The 18168-nt window shown below is 46.4% G+C and overlaps 1 protein-coding gene and 1 long non-coding RNA gene across 3 annotated transcripts in view; both read right to left on the reverse strand.

Moving 5' to 3' along the window:
* The window catches only part of Pak1 (p21 (RAC1) activated kinase 1), a 114840-nt gene extending 99778 nt beyond the window's left edge, over positions 1-15062 (reverse strand). The window contains exon 1 of one of the 2 annotated variants that reach the window (XM_085682962.2): positions 14907-15062. The gene's annotated coding sequence lies outside the window, so the exon portion shown is untranslated. The remainder of the gene's footprint in view (positions 1-14906) is intronic. The other variant, XM_085682964.2, reaches the window with a different exon arrangement.
* Positions 15063-15491: 429 nt separating this feature from the next.
* LOC148117940 (uncharacterized) lies at positions 15492-16621 on the reverse strand. The gene is made up of 3 exons (XR_015736389.1): positions 16400-16621; positions 15996-16249; positions 15492-15848 (listed from the first exon to the last, which is right to left on the reverse strand). It is a non-coding gene; the product is annotated as an uncharacterized LOC148117940 (long non-coding RNA).
* Between the last annotated feature and the right edge of the window lie 1547 nt (positions 16622-18168).

Raw genomic sequence — 18168 nt, forward strand, 5'->3', positions numbered from 1 at the left:
TCCACTTTCTCTCCGTGGAGCCCAGAACTTGTAGCAGTCGGGGGGGTGCACCGGAAAAGTCCTCAGGTAAGTGGGGATCCGTGTCAAGAACGGGTTATTTGCTCTCACCTGTCAAAAGGGAGAGTGGGACAGTAGAGCCGCGACCACAGCGGACGGGTTCAAAGGGACAGCAGAGCTGTGACCACAGCGGACAGGTTCAAAGGGACAGTAGAGCCGCGACCACAGCAGACGGGTTCAAAGGGACAGTAGAGCCGCGACCACAGCAGACGGGTTCAAAGGGACAGCAGAGCCGCGACCACAGCAGACGGGTTCAAAGGGACAGTAGAGCCGCGACCACAGCAGACGGGTTCAAAGTAAAACTGAAAGGTTAATTATGGGCACTTCGTCTTCACACTCAATTTTCTTAGCTCTCAATGAGCTGTTATGCTCCAAGAATTTAAAACTGAAAAGGAGCACCATTGAACAATTTTTAGGGGAGGTAGATGTGGCTGCTCCTTGGTTTGCAACCTCGGGGCATCTCAACTTACCGTCGTGGGATAGGCTAGAGATCTTGACTTTGCGTTCGAACAAGGAACATTAAAAGGCGGAGTTAGACCAGTCTGAAAATTGGTACGTAGCTGCCTGAGTGATCAGAGATGTAATGAGGCCGTAGAAAATGGCCAAGCTGCGTTGGAAATGTTGCAAGAGGAGCGGTCAGAAAAGGAAGCTTCGAAGAAAGCACAGTCAGGAAAGGGGAAGAAAAGGGGATTATCTATAGCCCCTGAAAAGGTACAAAATGGTGAAATAGTAAACTATTTGGGCTCGAAAATAACCCTTGACCACGTTGTGCCACAAAAAGTAAAATTAAGAAAAGATCATTTGCATACATTAAATGATTTTCAAAAATTATTGGGAGATATAAATTGGATCAGGGGCAGTTTGGACATGGCAAATTACGAGTTAAAACCGTTGTATGACATTTTAATTGGTGATGTAGCTCTAGATTCTCCCAGACAATTAACCAGTGAAGCACAACAAGTGCTCTCTCTTGTAGAGGAAAAATTATCTAAAGCCTTTTTAAAACGGGTGCAAGCTGAAAAAGATACTGCTTTATGCATTTTACCCACTAGTCTACAACCCACGGGTATTCTGTGGCGGGAAGGACCACTACTCTGGATTCATTCCAAGATTTCCCCCGCGAAATCCATAGAACATTATCCTATTGCTGTCGCTTCGCTTGCCCAGCAAGGCATTCAAGCTTGCCTGCAACATTCTGGAGTTGCACCAGGTGTAGTAGTCACCCCTATAAAGCTAATCAAATTAATATTTTGTGTGCCATTAGTGATGATGGGGCCATTTTACGGTGCTCCTATTCTGGGCGCATCGATTGTCACTTTCCTAAGCATCCACTGTTAAACTTTTTAAAAGAACATCCAGTAGTCTTTCCAAAAATCACTGCCTTACGGCCCATTCCAGGAGCCAGCATTATATTTACAGATGGATCTAAAACTGGTTGTGGTGCTTACATGGTGGACTCCGCAGAACCTGTTAAACATCAATTTTCTCCTGGAGCTCCTCAACAAGTAGAATTATTGATTGTGATTGAGGTGTTTAAGTCTTGCCCTTCCCATTTAATTTAGTTTCTGATTCTTGTTATGTGGTAAATGCTCTCAGGCACCTTGAGTGCGCTGGACCTATAAAAGCCTCCAGTCTAGTGCATTCGTTGTTTGTTCAGTTGCAGTTGCTGATCTGTCAGCGGAAACACCTTTTCTTTGCACAGCACATTCGTGCCCATACAGGCTTGCCAGGACCCATGGCTGTAGGTAACAACAAGGTCGATCTATGCACCAGACAAGAATGGATGTTTCTTGCATCTGCCCTACAAAGGGCCCAAGAATTTCATAAGGAATATCATGTCAATGCCAAAACCTTACAGCATAAATTTGTTCTCTCTCGTGCTGATGCGCGAAAGATAGTTGTTGATTGTCCAAGCTATGTGGTACATCACCATCCTCCTACGCTTGGAGTGAATCCTCGAGGTCTCTTACCTCAAAAGGTTTGGCAGATGGATGTTACTCATATTTCAGAATTTGGAACCCTGAAATATGTCCATGTTTCAGTGGACACCTGTTCTGGCATTATCCATGCCACACCTATGATTGGAGAAAAGGCCAACAATGTTATTGCCCACTGCCTAGAGGCTTGGGCAGCATGGGGTAAACCTTCTCAACTTAAAACAGATAATGGGCCTGCCTATACAGGACAAAAATTTACATCATTCTGCCAACGTATGGATGTACAGTTGGTACATGGCCTGCCCTATAATCCACAAGGACAAAGCATTGTGGAACGTGCCCACAGGTCCTTGAAAGTGATGCCTCAAAAACAAAAAGGGGGAACAGGACATGCACAGTCCCCTAAGAATAGACTTTCTTTAACCTTATTTACCTTGAACTTTTTAAATTTGGATTGCTCCGCTCAATCAGCTGTGGACAGGCATTCCAATTGGTCTGGTCCCTCCAAAGGCTTGGTGCGTTGGAAGGATGCTCTGACAGGGGTCTGGTATGACCCTGATCCCGTGCTGGCATGGACACGAGGTTCTGTCTGTGTTTTTCCACAGGATCATCTGGACCCTATTTGGGTACCAGAGCGCTTGGTGAGAAAAGTACAAGTGCAGAGGAATGACGAGCAAGATGAAGCCTCCGACTGTGATCCTACTGATGGTGATGTCCCCATTGCTGATCCAGGCCAATGAACAAATTTTGTGGGCCATAGAAAAAGCATGGCCAATTCCTATACCTGTTCATTCTACATCAAAGGTTTTACCCGTCTTTTTTTCCACTAGTTGTGAATTAGGCTTACCCTGCGTAAATTTAGACCCTAGCATGGCTATCTATAATGCAGCTGATGTTCCTCTTCAAGGAGCCTGATGTTTTTCTCTTGAAAATAATTCTAACCCATGTATATGGTTGAAGAATGGCTCGGTGGGTAATTGGCTTGACCTGTTGACCGATAATCATGTGCCTTTTGCCATGCTCACAGAAGCACTGAAAACAATAAGTACAGGTGCTTCCTCAGGCACGGGCAGCGGTAAAAACGGTGGTGATGCCACAAGTATTACTACCCTGTTAATGTTGATGGAAGGGCTTCGGGCTTCAAGTTCACGCTTTGGATTAGAGAATTCCACCGCTCGACAAGTATTACCTTATTGTGCCCCTAATTTAGGGTACCCTCCTCATTGGACACCATGTCAAAGCCCAGATCATAGGTCAACGCAGATTGCACCAGGTTTTGAATTTACCCCTTCTTTAGGGAGATATTCCTTTAATCTTGCTAATCGGACTGATCAGAAAACTAATAAGAAAAATACCTGGCCCTAGTTTAAGTGGATTCTTTCTAATGAAAGAGGGGCCTTTTCATCCCTAGAGCCTTTTGCTGCCCTTCGTGATCTGACTGTTCGGCTACTTAACATCTCTGCCAGCAGAGATGCGAAGGGCGTTCTTTCAAACGTTACTATAAATAAAATGATGAATGAAGTTTTTGGGGACTATCATCACCCCTGAAAGCGTCAGGCCTCAGAAAGTGTTTATTCGCACCCATCACCTTAGAACTCTTAATGATTTCCAGCAGTTGCTGGGGGATATAAATTGAATTTTCCAAAGGAACAGCAGTGAGTTACCTCATCCCAAACATGAGACATCCGCTGACTTCTCCCTAAAATCTTAATTGTCATTGTTATTTCCTAAAAGTTAAAAGGCTTGTTTCTCCTCAGTTTTTAGAACTCCAAGAAGGTACAATATGGTGGCCTGATTTCCCGGGTTTCGGCACCAGTTGTGGCGCGCCCCCTGACCAGCAAGGAAGAACAACCACGAAGTCGAGGATTCTTCTCAAATCACACTTTATTGGAGCCTCTTGGTTAAAGGGAGAGCGGGAAGCGAGAAAGAGCAAGAAACGAAAGAGAACAAGAAGAGAGAGAGAGAAAGCGAGAGAGAGCGAAGGCCAAGCGGCATCTGCTTATAAAGGGTGACGGAACTCGGGTACTGCCCTGATTGGTGAATACCAGTCTGCTGATGCCCAAAGCCTCGGGATTGGCCAGGGACAAGGCTCAATTGCGCATGTACAGGCAAAGGGCGCTCAGCCCCACGCGGCAATACCAAATAAGGACTTGTTTACCTCCAAGCTGCAAGACCGCCAGCGCCATCTTGTAATGGTGATAATCGGACGGCTCCTTACATACCTCCAAGGCAACTTGCCTCGCAAGTCAATGCTGGGATGGTAATTATAACACAGTGTGGTGATGAGAGTTCCCACATATGTTCCCATCCCAGTCAGAGTTGATACCGGTACCTTTCCAACCGCTCATTTGCTCAGAACAAAACGAGACTTTGCAGCTGCCATGACAGCTACTGTTGCCATGGCTGCAACAACTCACATTGCAGAGATAGTTAATGAAATCGTGGAGAGAACAGCCTCCACAATGACCACTCTGAAATCCATCGATGGTCATTTAAAAGCTGGCATTTTGACAGTAAACCAAAGAGTAGATCTCTTGCAAGAGCAAGTGGATGATTTAGTAACCTTAATTAGTATAGGATGTATTCATTCCCTCTCTTCTTTATGTATTACTTCCAGACTGGCTGAGAATTTTACCCAGAACGGTAACCTGAGCCGGCAGCTGAGCAAATACCTCCAGGGAAAGTGGAGCAAGGAGTTCGAGAACCTGACGGACACCTTGACCAACCAGATCATTTCCCTGAATGCCACACGGCTGGAATTACCTACTGCTAATACTTTTCTCAATATGCTGAAATGGACTTTTAGTTACTTTAAGGAGTGGGCGGGAATAGGGGCCCTGACAGGTCTAATGGTGCTTGCCTCCCTGGTATGTCTGTGGTGTATTTGTCGCATGAGAACCTCACAACATCGCAATGCAGCCCTGATCATACAAGCCTTCGCTTGTATTGAAGCAGGACAGTCCCCTCAAGCTTGGTTAACTACTTTAAAAGAGATGTAAGCACAGGATGCGAGGCTTGCACACTGCACTTGAGGGTAATTACATCTACCTCAAGGGGAACAAGTCTGATTGCACGTGGGTTGGTGCCTATGTCCCACCTCTGTGAAAAGGGCACCAAGTGAGTCTAGTGTTTTCTGGGTGGAGGACACCTGGATAGACAATAGTACATGCTTCATTTTTTAACAGAGATCAGACCTCTACTCTCGCCTACTGCTTTGCAAAACAAAAAGGGGGAGCTGTGGAGAGCTGTGTGTAGCAGCACCTTGAAAATGGTGCTGGCTTCCGCCCCCCCCATCCCAAAGGCGAGCGCTCTCCGGGGTAAACAACCCCATATTTGGAGATGGTCAGGCTCTTGCATTTCTCACCTGATGATCGCAAGATGCTTGCGTGTGTGTGTGTGTGTGTGTGTGTGTGTGTGTGTACCTATGGACAGTGCCTACGTGGCAATCCAGGGTTGGCAACCCAGGCCTACTTAAGGGCTGGGAGGGGCTTGCCCTGGGAGAGAAGCGAGAAGAAGCGCGGGAAGCGTTGTGTGAAAAGGGTCCTGAATAAAAACTGCGTGCAAGAAGAGCTCCGGAGTCGTGTCGTCCTTGCTGGTCGAGGTGGCAACGACACTGTCTCTCTCTGGGAACAAAGATAGCTGAAGGCTGGATAGAGGGGAAGGCTTTTACAGGGTTTTTGGAACATGGTCAATGACCTTAGTAGGAAATTGTTGAACAATAGGAAGCTCTGGCTAAGGCCAGAGGCAGGATACTTTTCCTTTGTCCTAGGTCTTGAGTTTGGGGTCAAGTCAGAGGGGGAGGTGTTCTTCCTTAGCTCAAGTGCTTGGGATCAAGAGGGGGGTATTCTTTCCTTGGCCCTTTACCCTACAGTAACCCCAATAACATTCACTGGTTCATCAAGCTGGACTTTGGTGGTATCTACTTTGTTCTGTCTATGAGTTCCCTACCTGGGAGGAGACCTGTGTTGTCACACAACAGGAGCTCATAAACATATGTACACGTGAACATACACATATGTATGCTTGCATGTGTGTGTGTGTGTGTCTGTGTACTGGTTTTTTGTTCACTTTTACGTTACCACCATATAGGTAGCATCTTCAGCAGTTCAGGCAAAGTCTATTCTGAGGAGCTGGAGTGCAGATCAGGGGTAGAGCAAGTACCTGAAGCTCTGGGCTCAACTGCCAAAGCTAAAGACAATTATTGGTGGGGCTGGAAAGATGGCTCAGCAGTTAAGAGCATAGCCTGCTTTTCCAAAGGTCCTGAGTTCAATTCCCAGCAACCACATGGTGGCTCACAACCATCTGTAATGAGGTCTGGTGCCCTCTTCTGGTCTACAGGCATACACACAGACAGAATATTGCATATATAATAAATAAATATTTTTTTAAAAAAAGACAATTATTGGTGACCAAACACATCCCTCGGATTCTGGGAATCTAATTCCAGGTGAGACAATAAATGAAAAAAAATACATAACAAAATAGTATCATTCTCCAAATGATAGGAAGAATCAAGAATTTGTCCAACTACACCAAATACCTCAACACCTATGCCCCAATCTCAATTTTTTTTTCAGTTTGTTTTGCTTTGCTTTGCCTTTCTTAACACAGGGTCTCTCTGTGTAGGCCTGGAACTTGTATACCAAGCTGGCCTTAAACTCACACATATCCACCTGTCTTCTGCCTCCTAAGTGTTCAAAAAAGCAAATAAATTTAATGAATTAAAATAAACATTCAAAACACAAAAACAAAGGGGACTTGGGTAAAGACACAAAACTGGAGGAGAATTAGCTGACAATATTCTAGCTTACTGGATCCTGGTAAGCAACTCCAATGGGGGAAGAAAACGCTTGGAGATGATGGAGAATTCTAAGAAATGCCCACAGACTATGAGACACAGAAACTTAAAGCTGAAAGTGATAGCCCATGCCAATAATCCCAACACTTGAGAGATGAAAGACTGCTGATACATGAAACCCTGTCTCAAAGTAAAAATAAAAAAAAATTATTTTTATAAAAAAATAGAAGTTCCAACCACAAACTCCCAACTAAGAGTCAATGTCAGCCAAGCACTGTGTAACTTACAAACCGCAGGTACCCATGGTGCTCTCTTGACCCTTGAGCTCCATAGAGGTGCAAACAAGAGACCTGAGCCCAAACGCTAGAATGATCCGCTTCCAATCTAAGCTATGCCACAGACAGTCTCAGGCAATTCAATTAACCTCCCTGTTTTCTCTTCTATAAAACAGAGATAAAACAGCCCCTGTCCTAACTAACCCAGAGAACAGTTCAAAGAACAAAGTGAAGTCATATGACTGTGAAAGGACCTGTGCAACCCACAGGAGGATTCCATCACCTGGTCCCTCTTTCTCTGCTCTCACCCTTCCCCATCTACAATTCTGTCTTCTACACATACCGAACTGCTCGGGACTCGGCAGAAAAGCTTTTCAGTCTCCTGGCCCTCCTGACTGCTGTCTTTCATGAAGGTTCTTCTCCCCTTTCTGCAAATCCTGCACAATGAAACCCTGCTTAAGCCAGACCTCATTCGCGGGATCACTTCCTTTGACACACTTGCCGAGCCTCCCCATTTCTGGTGGAGCAGATTCCCTTCCCATGTCACATGGCACCTGCACATACCTTAATGTGCCGTTTTGTCTCAATAGAATGTAACTATCTACATGCAGGTCTGTCTTCTCCTAGACAATGCCTAGTACATGATGTGATTAGCGTGTGAGTGTGCTTCAAATGGCAATAAAACACTCATTGTTATGTAACAAGTATGTAAGATACTCACAGCAGATATTGACATATTGAGCAGATATTGGCAATCATGTTTGCACATTAGAATCATCTATAAACATTTAAAACAGAGTTAACAAAATAAGGTATATTAGCACAACTAGTAGGCAGAGGCAAAGGGATCAGAAATTCAAAGCTATCTCTGCTATACAGCTAGAGGCCACCATGGGCCACATTAGACCCTATCTTTTAAAACAAACAAACAAACAAACATACACACACACACACACACACACACACACACGGAAGGAAGGAGAGAGAGGGAGAGAGAGAGAGAGAGATTAAAGTAAACTTAAGACAGACATCTGTGCTTTTAATCTTGAGAAGTAATTCAAACAATCAAAATTAAAAACTTTTACCTACACATAAATTACATTACTCTAAGATCTTACAGATCAAAATCTTGCCACCCATCTGCACAAACATTAATTTAACTTTCACAACAACTGTGTGAGTTAAGCGTTTCTTCTCTTTTCTTAATGAAGAACTAGATTTAAATAAGTATCGACGTTGCTTTTCTGGGTAACTTTATACCCAGTTCCTTCCAAGGAAAGCAACAAAGGTTGCAGTAACACAGGAACTGTGGAGGCAAAGGCTTAGATCTCTGCAGAGAGCAGACACAAACCTCTCTGCTCGGTGGGAAGCAGGGTGGGAAGAAGGAGAGCTGAGCCTGAAGATCCAATCTGCACGGACAGCCGCTCGAGGAAGGGGCCAGACACTGGCAGTATCGTTTATCATAACAAAAGACTCAAAAGGCAGACTCTCAAAAGAGAACCAACATTCCTGCCACCCCCTTCTTGGAATTTTCCCAGCCTGGAAGGGAAAAGGAAACTTGAGGGAGCTGGAAGCAGGAAGGAAAGAATGGAGAAAGCTCCTTCATTAAGAACGGTTTCCCAAGGCTATATGTAAATTACTTAACCCTGACTCCAGAATAAGAGCCAAGACGTAATGGCCTTGTATAACTTAAGACTTGGATCCATTTTAGAGGATTAATCGATACCACACAAAACCCTATTAATGAGGGGCTGGAGAGACAGCTCAGAGGTTAGAAAATTTGTAGAAAGACTTAACCTGGGTTAGGTTCCTAGCACCCACACAGGAGCTCACAGCAGGCTGGAACTCTACTTCTAGGGAATCAGAATCCCTCTTCTGGCCTTCTTCAGGCACCAGGCAAAGCCGTGGTGCGCATGCAGGCAAAACACATGTGTAAAATATATATATATATATATATATATATATATATATATATATATATATATATATATATATAAACAAAGAAAAACTACTTCAAAACACTATGACTTGCCTTTAAAAAATAATAAATCATAGTAATGAGGAATTAAAGAACCTCAGGTTCTTCCTAGACTTATTACTTCAAGATCCTTGACAAGGAATAATTTGGTTGGTTGGTTTGTTCTGACAGGGTCTCTGGTCACCAGGCTGACCTCAGACCCATTATGTAGCCAGAGATGACCCAGAACTTCTGATCCTCTACCACTCTGGAGTGCTGGAATTACAGGCACACGCCATCAAACCTGGCTCTCTGTGGTGCTGGGGATCGAGCCCAGGTTTTTGTATTTGCTATCAATCGAGCCACATGCCAGCCCACAAAGAGTAACCTAGACAGTCATAAAAACATGCATGATAGCAAAAACAGAAACATGAAAAAATATTTTTTTTAAAAAAAAAAAAAAGAGGGGTTCTAAGAAGAGAAAGCTATTTTTGAGGAAAGGCTTAAAACAAGGACAGTGCATAACACAATAAATATACAAGGCAGGGAAAGAAATGCTATATTCAAGCTGCTAACAACTTTTTTCTATTTCTTAAAATTTATGTCATCGTAAAATTTTCAGCATTTTTTTTTAATGTAGCTCAAACTGTGTTCTCTGGTTAGGGTTTTCTTAAGATTAAGAAACTGAAATTAGGACAGGCGGTGGTGGCGCACACCTTTAATCCCAGCACTTGGGAGGCAGAGGCAGGAGGATCTCTGTGAGTTCGAGGACAGCCTGGTCTATAGAGAGAGTTCCAGGACAGTCAAGATTACAAAGAGAAATCCAGTCTTGAGAAAAAAAATTAAAAAATAAACAAAAAAATGAAATTAGGAAGCAACCTAAAGGGATGTTTCAAGTGTCCCGGAGTCTAGATGGACAGAGTTCAAAAGTCAATACAACAGTGGCAGAAGTAAGCTACTGTACCTAGAATCCCGAAGTGTGCTCCACGAGATGTGCTTAAAGCAAACCGACACTGTTCTATGATCTTTGGTCTCCTAACTCAAAAAACGGGAATACAGGGCTACTGTGAGACCGATGAAAATGGCACCCAGGAAAAACCCTTTTCCCACAGAAAAGATTAGCTGCTCATGGTGCGAATCAGTCTATCAATCCTCCTAATGCACAAAAAAGAGACTTTTACTCTAGCTCCAACGGCAGTATATTTATTTGTAAAATTCTTATGCCCCATGAATAAAAACTCAAGCAGCCTGGAAACTAGGATCAGGTGGACGTGGACAGGAACTGAGGCTTGTCACTTACATGCAGCCAGTCTTTGATCGAGGATCGAGTTTGTTTCCTGTACCGCGACAAGCCTCTGCTTCTTCACCTCCGAGACACCAACATTATCATACATGGTTATTCCGCGGGTTGGAAGAAACCCCACCTTCCACTTGCTGTGAATTAAAAATACTGGCCACCACTCCTAGCTCCAAAAGGATTTTCGAAGTGTGTTTATTAAAATGACACTTGCTTAACAACCTGCCTGTAAACGGGGAGGGGGCACAAAGACAGCTTTCTCTCACCTTTACAATCAAATCCCGCTATTTGTCCATTTCAATATTTCCTTAAGGGCTTGGGCTATCGCCTATATATAGGTGAATACCTACCCCCGAGAATGTCTGGTACATACAGAGATGAGCCCAGTTACTGTTCCTAAGGTAAAGGATGAATCCACAAAGCCACTTCTCTGAGGGATGTTAGGCAAGGGGACACCTGGGCACATTGGGTTAGGCTAATAAGAAACTGACAAATGCACCGGGCTGAAGAAATGCTTTGGTGCAGTGTTTCCCACGCAAGCATGAGGACCTGAATCTGGATCCCCAGCACCTATGTCTCAAACTGGGAGCCGCAGTATACCTCTAATCCCAGCATTGGCTACACAGTCAAGAGGATGCCTGGGGTTTGCTGGCCAGTCAGTGTACCTGGCTGTGAGAGACCCACGTCTCAAAGAATACAGTAGAAGAGGAATTGAAGAAGACACTCAACAGATTTAGGGCTCTACAAATGCACACACATATCACAAACACACAAGAAAACAACACAAACATATATACACACACACAAAGAGAAAATGAAAGAAATAAAACACTTCTAGAGCTTCATAAGGAAGTCATGGACTCAAGTAAGCCTTTATATGGCTTTAAACATCACTAGAAAAAGACAAAACCCGCAGGCCATCTAGAAGAGGCAGTTTCAAGTTCAGACCCAAAAGTCTTGAGTTCAGAAGTCAGGCCTACAAAACCAAGCTGTAAATTCTCAAGAAAGAATCCTGGCCTAGGATATCTTAGCAGTTTTCAGGCCATAAAACAATATTCTAAGCTGGAAAATCCTGTAGGCTTTCTTTTCTACAGTAGAGAGACAGTAACGCCAGGAAAAGGCCTGGAGTCTTGCTCAAGACGCTGAGACAGGAAGGCTGGCGCACATTTACAGTCAATCTGGGCTACAAAGACCCTTGTTTCACATAATACTAAAAACAAAATAAAAATAATAAAACACAGGGAGGGAAGGAAGGTAGGTAACTAAGATGGCTAAAGCCAAAATGAACACCCAAAACGGTAAGATTCTTCTGGACTTGCAAATCGGAACGTGACTGCTCTTCACTCCCGCTACTCCTCAGCAAAGCTGCAACACAGCAGCTGGCTGCCAAAGGATTAAGTCACAGCATTCGTCCAACAAACGCCTGAGCGTCTGTGCTACTGGTGGTCCGTCACTCCTTGAGGCACTGAGCAATGAACTGAACACAGAGACTTCCGGCCGTCAAGAAGCATTCACTCTGGTGGCAAGAGAGAGATCGGAGGGAAGGGGTGTAAATGGAAGGGAACGGCAGGGTCCAAATACTGTAAGTAAGAAAAAGAGGGGTGGGGGGAATGGAGGACACAGTACTGGTTTGACCAAAACACAGATCTTTAAACTCTGTAGTGGTTTCTCAACCTTAATAAGCATCAGGATCATTTGGAGGGACTAAGAAAGCAGGGATCTCTGGGCCCCAAGCCTGATCTTTTTATTTGGTAGGTTTGGGATGAGACTCAACAATACACTGACAAATTCCCAGATGACACTGCTGGTCCAAGAGCCACGCTTTTGTTCCATCCAGAAGATTAGGTAACCCAGCTCATGAGCTCACGGGACTTCTCTCATCCATTCGCATATTTAAGCATTCGAACACTTATTCATAGTCCCAGGAACAGTGCGAGGAGCTAAGTCTAAATATAATCTGACCTCAAATAATTCACAGAGATAGGCCGAATGGCACAGGCCTAGAACCCCAGATACTCAGAAGCTAGAAGCAGAAGGATTCCAAGTTCAAGGACTGCCTGAGCTATACGTGGAGTTCAAAGGCCAGCCTGAGCAACTTGGGTAGGTCCTGACTCAAAATAAAAAGGAAAGCCAAAGAGATGGGTCAACAGATCAAAGAGAAAGAAAAAAATTTAAAAGTCCTTGCTTTAAAGAGGATGCCCGATGACCTTAAGTTCCTTCCCCTGAAACTCACTGTGAAGAGAGACTAAGCCAACTCCTGAAAGTTGTCCTCTGACCTCCATGAAACTCCCACTAACACTCACACAGTAACAACAGATAAAAATTTAAAAATATGTAGGGCTGGCAAGACGGTTCATCCAGAAAGAGTGCTTGCCTCCAAGCCTGATAACCTGAGTTTGAACCCTAGGAAGAAGAGACCCGATTCTCCAAAGCTGCCCTGTGATTTTCATACAAGCCATACAAGATTCACAAGCCGCTGAACCTAATGGTCTCCCAGCTAGGAAGCTAAGGAAGGAGAACCACAGGTTCGTTGCCTGAGCGACAGAAAGAGTCCAAGGCCAGTCCTGTCTCCAAATTTTAAAATGTTCAATGTGAGAAGGGTTGGGGATACAGCTGAGCGGTAGAGAGCGCTAAAGGTGTGGACTGGAGCAGCTCACCCCAACAGAAGACCAGGAGAGAAGAGGGACCAATTCTCAGAGATCCAACAAAGAACTCCGTCCAGGCAAGGAAGAGGTAGAAAGCAGCACTCCAGGCCAAGCAGCACACAGAAAAGAGACAAGAAAAAGGGGATGTGGGACACCATGCAAAAAGTCTAAGGCTGCAGAAGCATGTAATGGTCTAGGCTCCAGGCCTTTCTTAGTTCGTCCTAAAGAGTCTGATCCTTCAACTGTGAAAAGAGAGGGAGGGGTGGGGTGGGTGGGGGTAGGAAGCATTGCCATGACCAGTTTTGTTTTACAAAGAACCCTTCAAGGTTCACAGCTTCCTGCACACCTAGCACAAGGCTTAAAGCAGGTCCTCAGAAAACATATATGGGATTGAACTGGATAAGCTTCGTGTCAAGGGCAACTCTTAGAGATGAGGGGCAGTCACTTTCCCTAAGGACTTGCTTTGGCCGGGACAAGACTTGTAAGACAGGTCCAGCAACCTCAATTACAGCACACCATTCCCTGCTCGGCTACAGTCCCCCACAGGGCTTTCATTGTTAACACGTCTACCTCACCCACTAAACTTTGAGCTCTCCGTCTTGTGAGCAAAGACCCACTGTGTCGTGCACTTGAAATCCACACAGACCTTAGCAGGGCAGCCTGAAACACCGGAGCACTCCAGATTCTAGGTAGTAATGCTGGGTAAACAGATAACTAAATAAGCAAATTGATCAGGCCAAGCCATGAGTTCAAACATAAGTCTACACAGAGGCTTCAAGGGAAATGTTGGCAGCTCTGCCAACACTCTTGGAGAGGTGGCTTCTCGAGTTCGAGTGTACATGATTTAGGATTTCCAAACAGAGCGAGCACGTTAAAAAAGCAGACACTGAAACCTCTGTGGGCCGCTAGGAGCCCCAACGGGGACAACTGTGTTCTACCAGGAAGGAGGCAGAATGGATGCCAGCAAAGACTTCACCGTGAGGCGTGGTCTTCGGTGGAATCCTGAAAGCGAAATAGATGATGGCTACCTAACTGCTTGTTTCTGAAGATTCATAGCAAACCCCACGAACCTGATGGCTGGAGGGGACCTGTTCAAGGTCACACAGGAAGGAGGTGATGCCTAAAGAGGTACCTCTGTACTGATTTTTCCCTCCTGACAGGGTTGAGAGACGCTTAAACATAGGGACAAAGTTTCCCTCAAGAACGATCCTTAAAACGTAAGTACTAACATAGCGATTAACCTTCCCTTTTACCCGTCGCAGTTCTGGGAGTATTGTAAAGGGTAAGGTAATAATCCAAGGGGTTTAACATAAGGAACTTAGGTTAAAAGATTTAATCACCCAATAATTTTCAAGTATTCATCCAAAACACAGCATTGTTTACCGTTAAAAGGTTGAATAATTTTGGAAAGGTTGGAATAATTCACGCCCTTTTGAAATGGGCGTGAAAAAGACTGGGATTCTCATCCTCCTTTCCAAAAGTCTGTGCGGAACTTCCCAAGTTACGGGGTACTCCCGGCGTGGGGGAGGGGCGGCACAAGTCATTGACTTCCAGTCTTTATTTTTCAAGACGATGAACCCGCAAAGTGATTCCCAAATCAGGACCGACCCCAGAGAACCAAACCGCCCTGCTTTACTAAACGTCGGCGTCGCGGGCCCGTTCCGGCGTCCCAGGACACCTAAGGGACCGGGACCTGTGTTCCCTCCCCCGCTAGAGCCCGCCCTCGGGGTCCCCCAGGGTTCCGGCTGCGGGGACCCGCGGTCGCCTCTGAGCAGGCACCGGGGGCCTTTGTTGGCCCGAAGGGGAGCGGTCGGTCGGCCTCGCGGGGCGGCGCCCGCCTCAGCTCACCTGGCGCCCCTGCCCCCGCGTCTTCCCCGACCCGCGCCAGCGCCCAGACGCCGCGATGCGGGGAGCACCGGGCGGGGGGTGGGGGCTCTCACCTTCTGCACTCTTCCTCCTTCTGCACTCTTCTCCTCCTGGCGGCGGTCGCCGAGCCCGGGGAGAGCACGGCGGGGTGCGCGGGCGGCCGCCCCGCGTTCTCCGAGCCCCTCACGCCCGAGGTCCTAGGGCGGGCCGCTGCGGGCCGCGGGGAGCGGGGGGCGCGCCGGGACGGCGAGGGGGCGGGGTGCGCTCGCTGAGGGGGAGACTGGGGAGAGCGCGGGCTCTGAGCGGGGAGAGGCGACTGCGGAGAGCCGGCGATGGCGGAGGGGACCCCGTGCAGCCTACGGGCGGAGTGGGGCGGGACGGGGTCGGGCAGCGGTGCGGGGCGCCCACCGCGCGGCCGTACCTCCGGCCCCCGTCGCAGCCTGGCTATTGTATGCAGCCCGGCTGGCCGCCGCCGCACCCTGCAGCCCCGCCCCGGCCCCGCCTCCTTCTGCTCGGCCACGCCCCTCCTGCCGGACTCCGCCCCCCGCAGGTGGGAGGGGGCGGGAGCGCCCGTCCGACCCACGTGAACTGGACCAAGAAGGCGGGGGGGGGGGGGCGGGGGGAGGAGATGGGGGGGAAGAGAGAGAAAGACCCCCCCCGCGCCGATGACGTCATCAGCGCTTGACGCCAAAGGCCGAGGATCACCTGGCGACCACGTGACGTCATTGGGGCCGGGTGTCTGGATGGTCTGCTTTGTACCGGCGTTGGCCCGTGAGATTTTAGGGGCGACGTAAGGTGGTTAGCGTGCGGTCGGGGTGGAACGCGGGGAGCCTCTCGGTTGCAAAGAACCAGCGCATCCCCTAGCTCGCCAAGAGCTGAAAGTGTGAAAGCTGTCGGGGGCTCGGGCCGTGTCCCAGCCGGACATCTTCTCTTCTGCCTTGGGGTTGGCGGTCTGAGCAACGTTAGGTGTCACAGGCAAGGATCGGGGAAGAAACAGCGGAGACGTTGGAGCTAGACTGAATTCACGTGGGGAAAAAAAAAAAAAAAAAGAGGCTTCTTTTCCCGCCTCTCTTCCACCACTGAGGCTACTTTTGACGCAAACTTTTCTCCTGAGCTCATATTCTCTATTTCTCACTCCTTGGGAAACAGCGTTCATTACTTACTTGTCCTGCTGTGACTCGGATTCGGTACGTCCAAAACCGAGGCACTATAACTCTGAGTCGAACTCTTAGCCTTGTTTCACACCCCAGATGTTCCAGTTAAGACTTCGAATTCCAAGCCAGGCATGGTGGCGCACGCCTTTAATCCCAGAACGCGAGCAGCAGAGGCAAGCGGATCTCTGTGAGTTCGAGGCCAGCCTGGTCTACGGATACAGAGCAAGTTCCAGAGCAGCCAGAATTACGCAGAGAAACCCTGCCTTGAAAAGACAAAAAAAAAAAAACAAAAAAAAAAACCTTTGAATTTCCAACTTCTTCATAATAAATAACACTTGGCTATCCTAACTTGGCCTTTTTAAACTTCAGCTTTACAATAATAATAATAGCAATAATAATGGTAATAATAGTACCTGCAATTTAGCCTGCATTGTCCTTGAAGATAATGGGTATTTCTAGAGTTCCTTTCCCTTCCTGTGGTCAGCCAATGAACCACCATCCAGCAGCCTTCAAAGCCAGATCTCATTCTCAACATTCATTTCAAACTGTGCTTCTGACTTGTAAAATCTGCAAAAACGTTGTCAAGCCTTGCCCTTCTCTAGTCCCTACCGTCACCTGGGCAACAGAAGCAACCTTTAGTCTCTCGAAATCTAACCCATTATGCTCTCTGGTCTCTCCTTCCCCTGTTTGAACAGTCTGGGAGACTTTATAGCTTTTAGGATAAAGTCCAAGCTTTAACACAGCACATACAGGGTGGCTGCTTATACCAGCCTTTCTGGCTTCATCTTACACTCTACCTCGCTGCGGTCACATCAGAACACTAACTACCTAACGCTTTTTAACAGTCTTCTTCCTATCAAGGAGCCCTTCCTTCCTTCCTTATCTGACTGGACGACACCTATTCATTCTGCACCATGAAACTCCAGGGTCACATTTATTTAGGAATTTGACTATTATTTCTAAGGTTCCCTGAACTTAACAATATAAAAAATTCTTCATATCTATTTTCTTCCTCTTACTCTCTGCCCTCTTTCTTTCTTTTTCTTTCCTTCCTTCCTTCTTCCCTCCCTCCCTCCTTCCCTTCTTTCTGTTTTTCTCTCTTTCAGGATTCTTGAATGGCTGACCTAGGACTTGTGACCATCCACCTGCCTCAACCCCCCAAGTGCACCACTTCTCCTGGCTCTTTTATCCCAAACAGTACAGGTGTAGTAACTGTGATTGTCTATCTGACTCCATCAGTTTCACAAGTCCTGTTCGTCTCTGTATCTTCCACACTTGGAGCCATGTTACATAACATCAATTGATCCGTTAAAAATGTATTTAATAGCCTGGGGTTTAATCCTAGCATTCAAGAGGTGGGAGCCGGCAAATCGCTGAGATCCTGTGTCCAAAAAATATATTTAATAAATGCTTACTGTGAGCTCCTGTTCTGAGTACCTCATGGACACCATCTCCCTAAAGAAACCTCTAACAACCCTTTGAGGTTTCATACTGTTTCACTTTGATGGGGAAAATAAGGCATATGCACAGAGCATAATATATTCTAAGATCACAAGCCAGAAAATCCATCCTAATCTACACTATGTATCTGCACAGCAGACAAATAGGATCTCTTCCAAACTGTTAATACTCTCTGCTTGGAATTCCCACCTTACTCTCTTCTGCCCTGTGATAGGCCCACGGTGGCTTCTTTATTAACCAATGGTATATAGAGGGGAATCCCACATCAGGGGTGCTTGCTAGAGGCCAGCACACCCTAATGTGTCTACCCCAATTGTTAGATACCATTTGCTGTTTGGTCCCTAAAAGCCCTGCCAAAGCAAATCATCAAGATATCTCTATCAACCTTTTACATTGTGTTTTTTTGTTTATTTTCCCGACAGGGTCTTCCTATATAGCCCAGAGCTAGCCCCAAAGTCAAGCTCCTCAGCGCCCTGAGTGCATGGATTACAGGCATGGCACACACAACAGTTCATTCAGGACATAGTCTGCTCTCCCGGCTGCCGACTCAGTCTTCCATGGAGATTCTCTGGATTTCACGTTACCTCCTGAGTTGATACGCGAGTGAATGACCTGAGCCTGGAATTCCTTCGAGACTCTCAAGATTGCTAACAAAACACAACCAACAACACAAAATGTGGCACAGCCCTTCTCTCTCTCAAGCGCTAGAGCACTCTCTCCG

This window comes from Myodes glareolus, chromosome 24, assembly GCF_982192425.1.
Source record: "Myodes glareolus chromosome 24, mMyoGla1.1, whole genome shotgun sequence".
Classification (NCBI taxonomy): Eukaryota; Metazoa; Chordata; class Mammalia; order Rodentia; family Cricetidae; genus Myodes; species Myodes glareolus.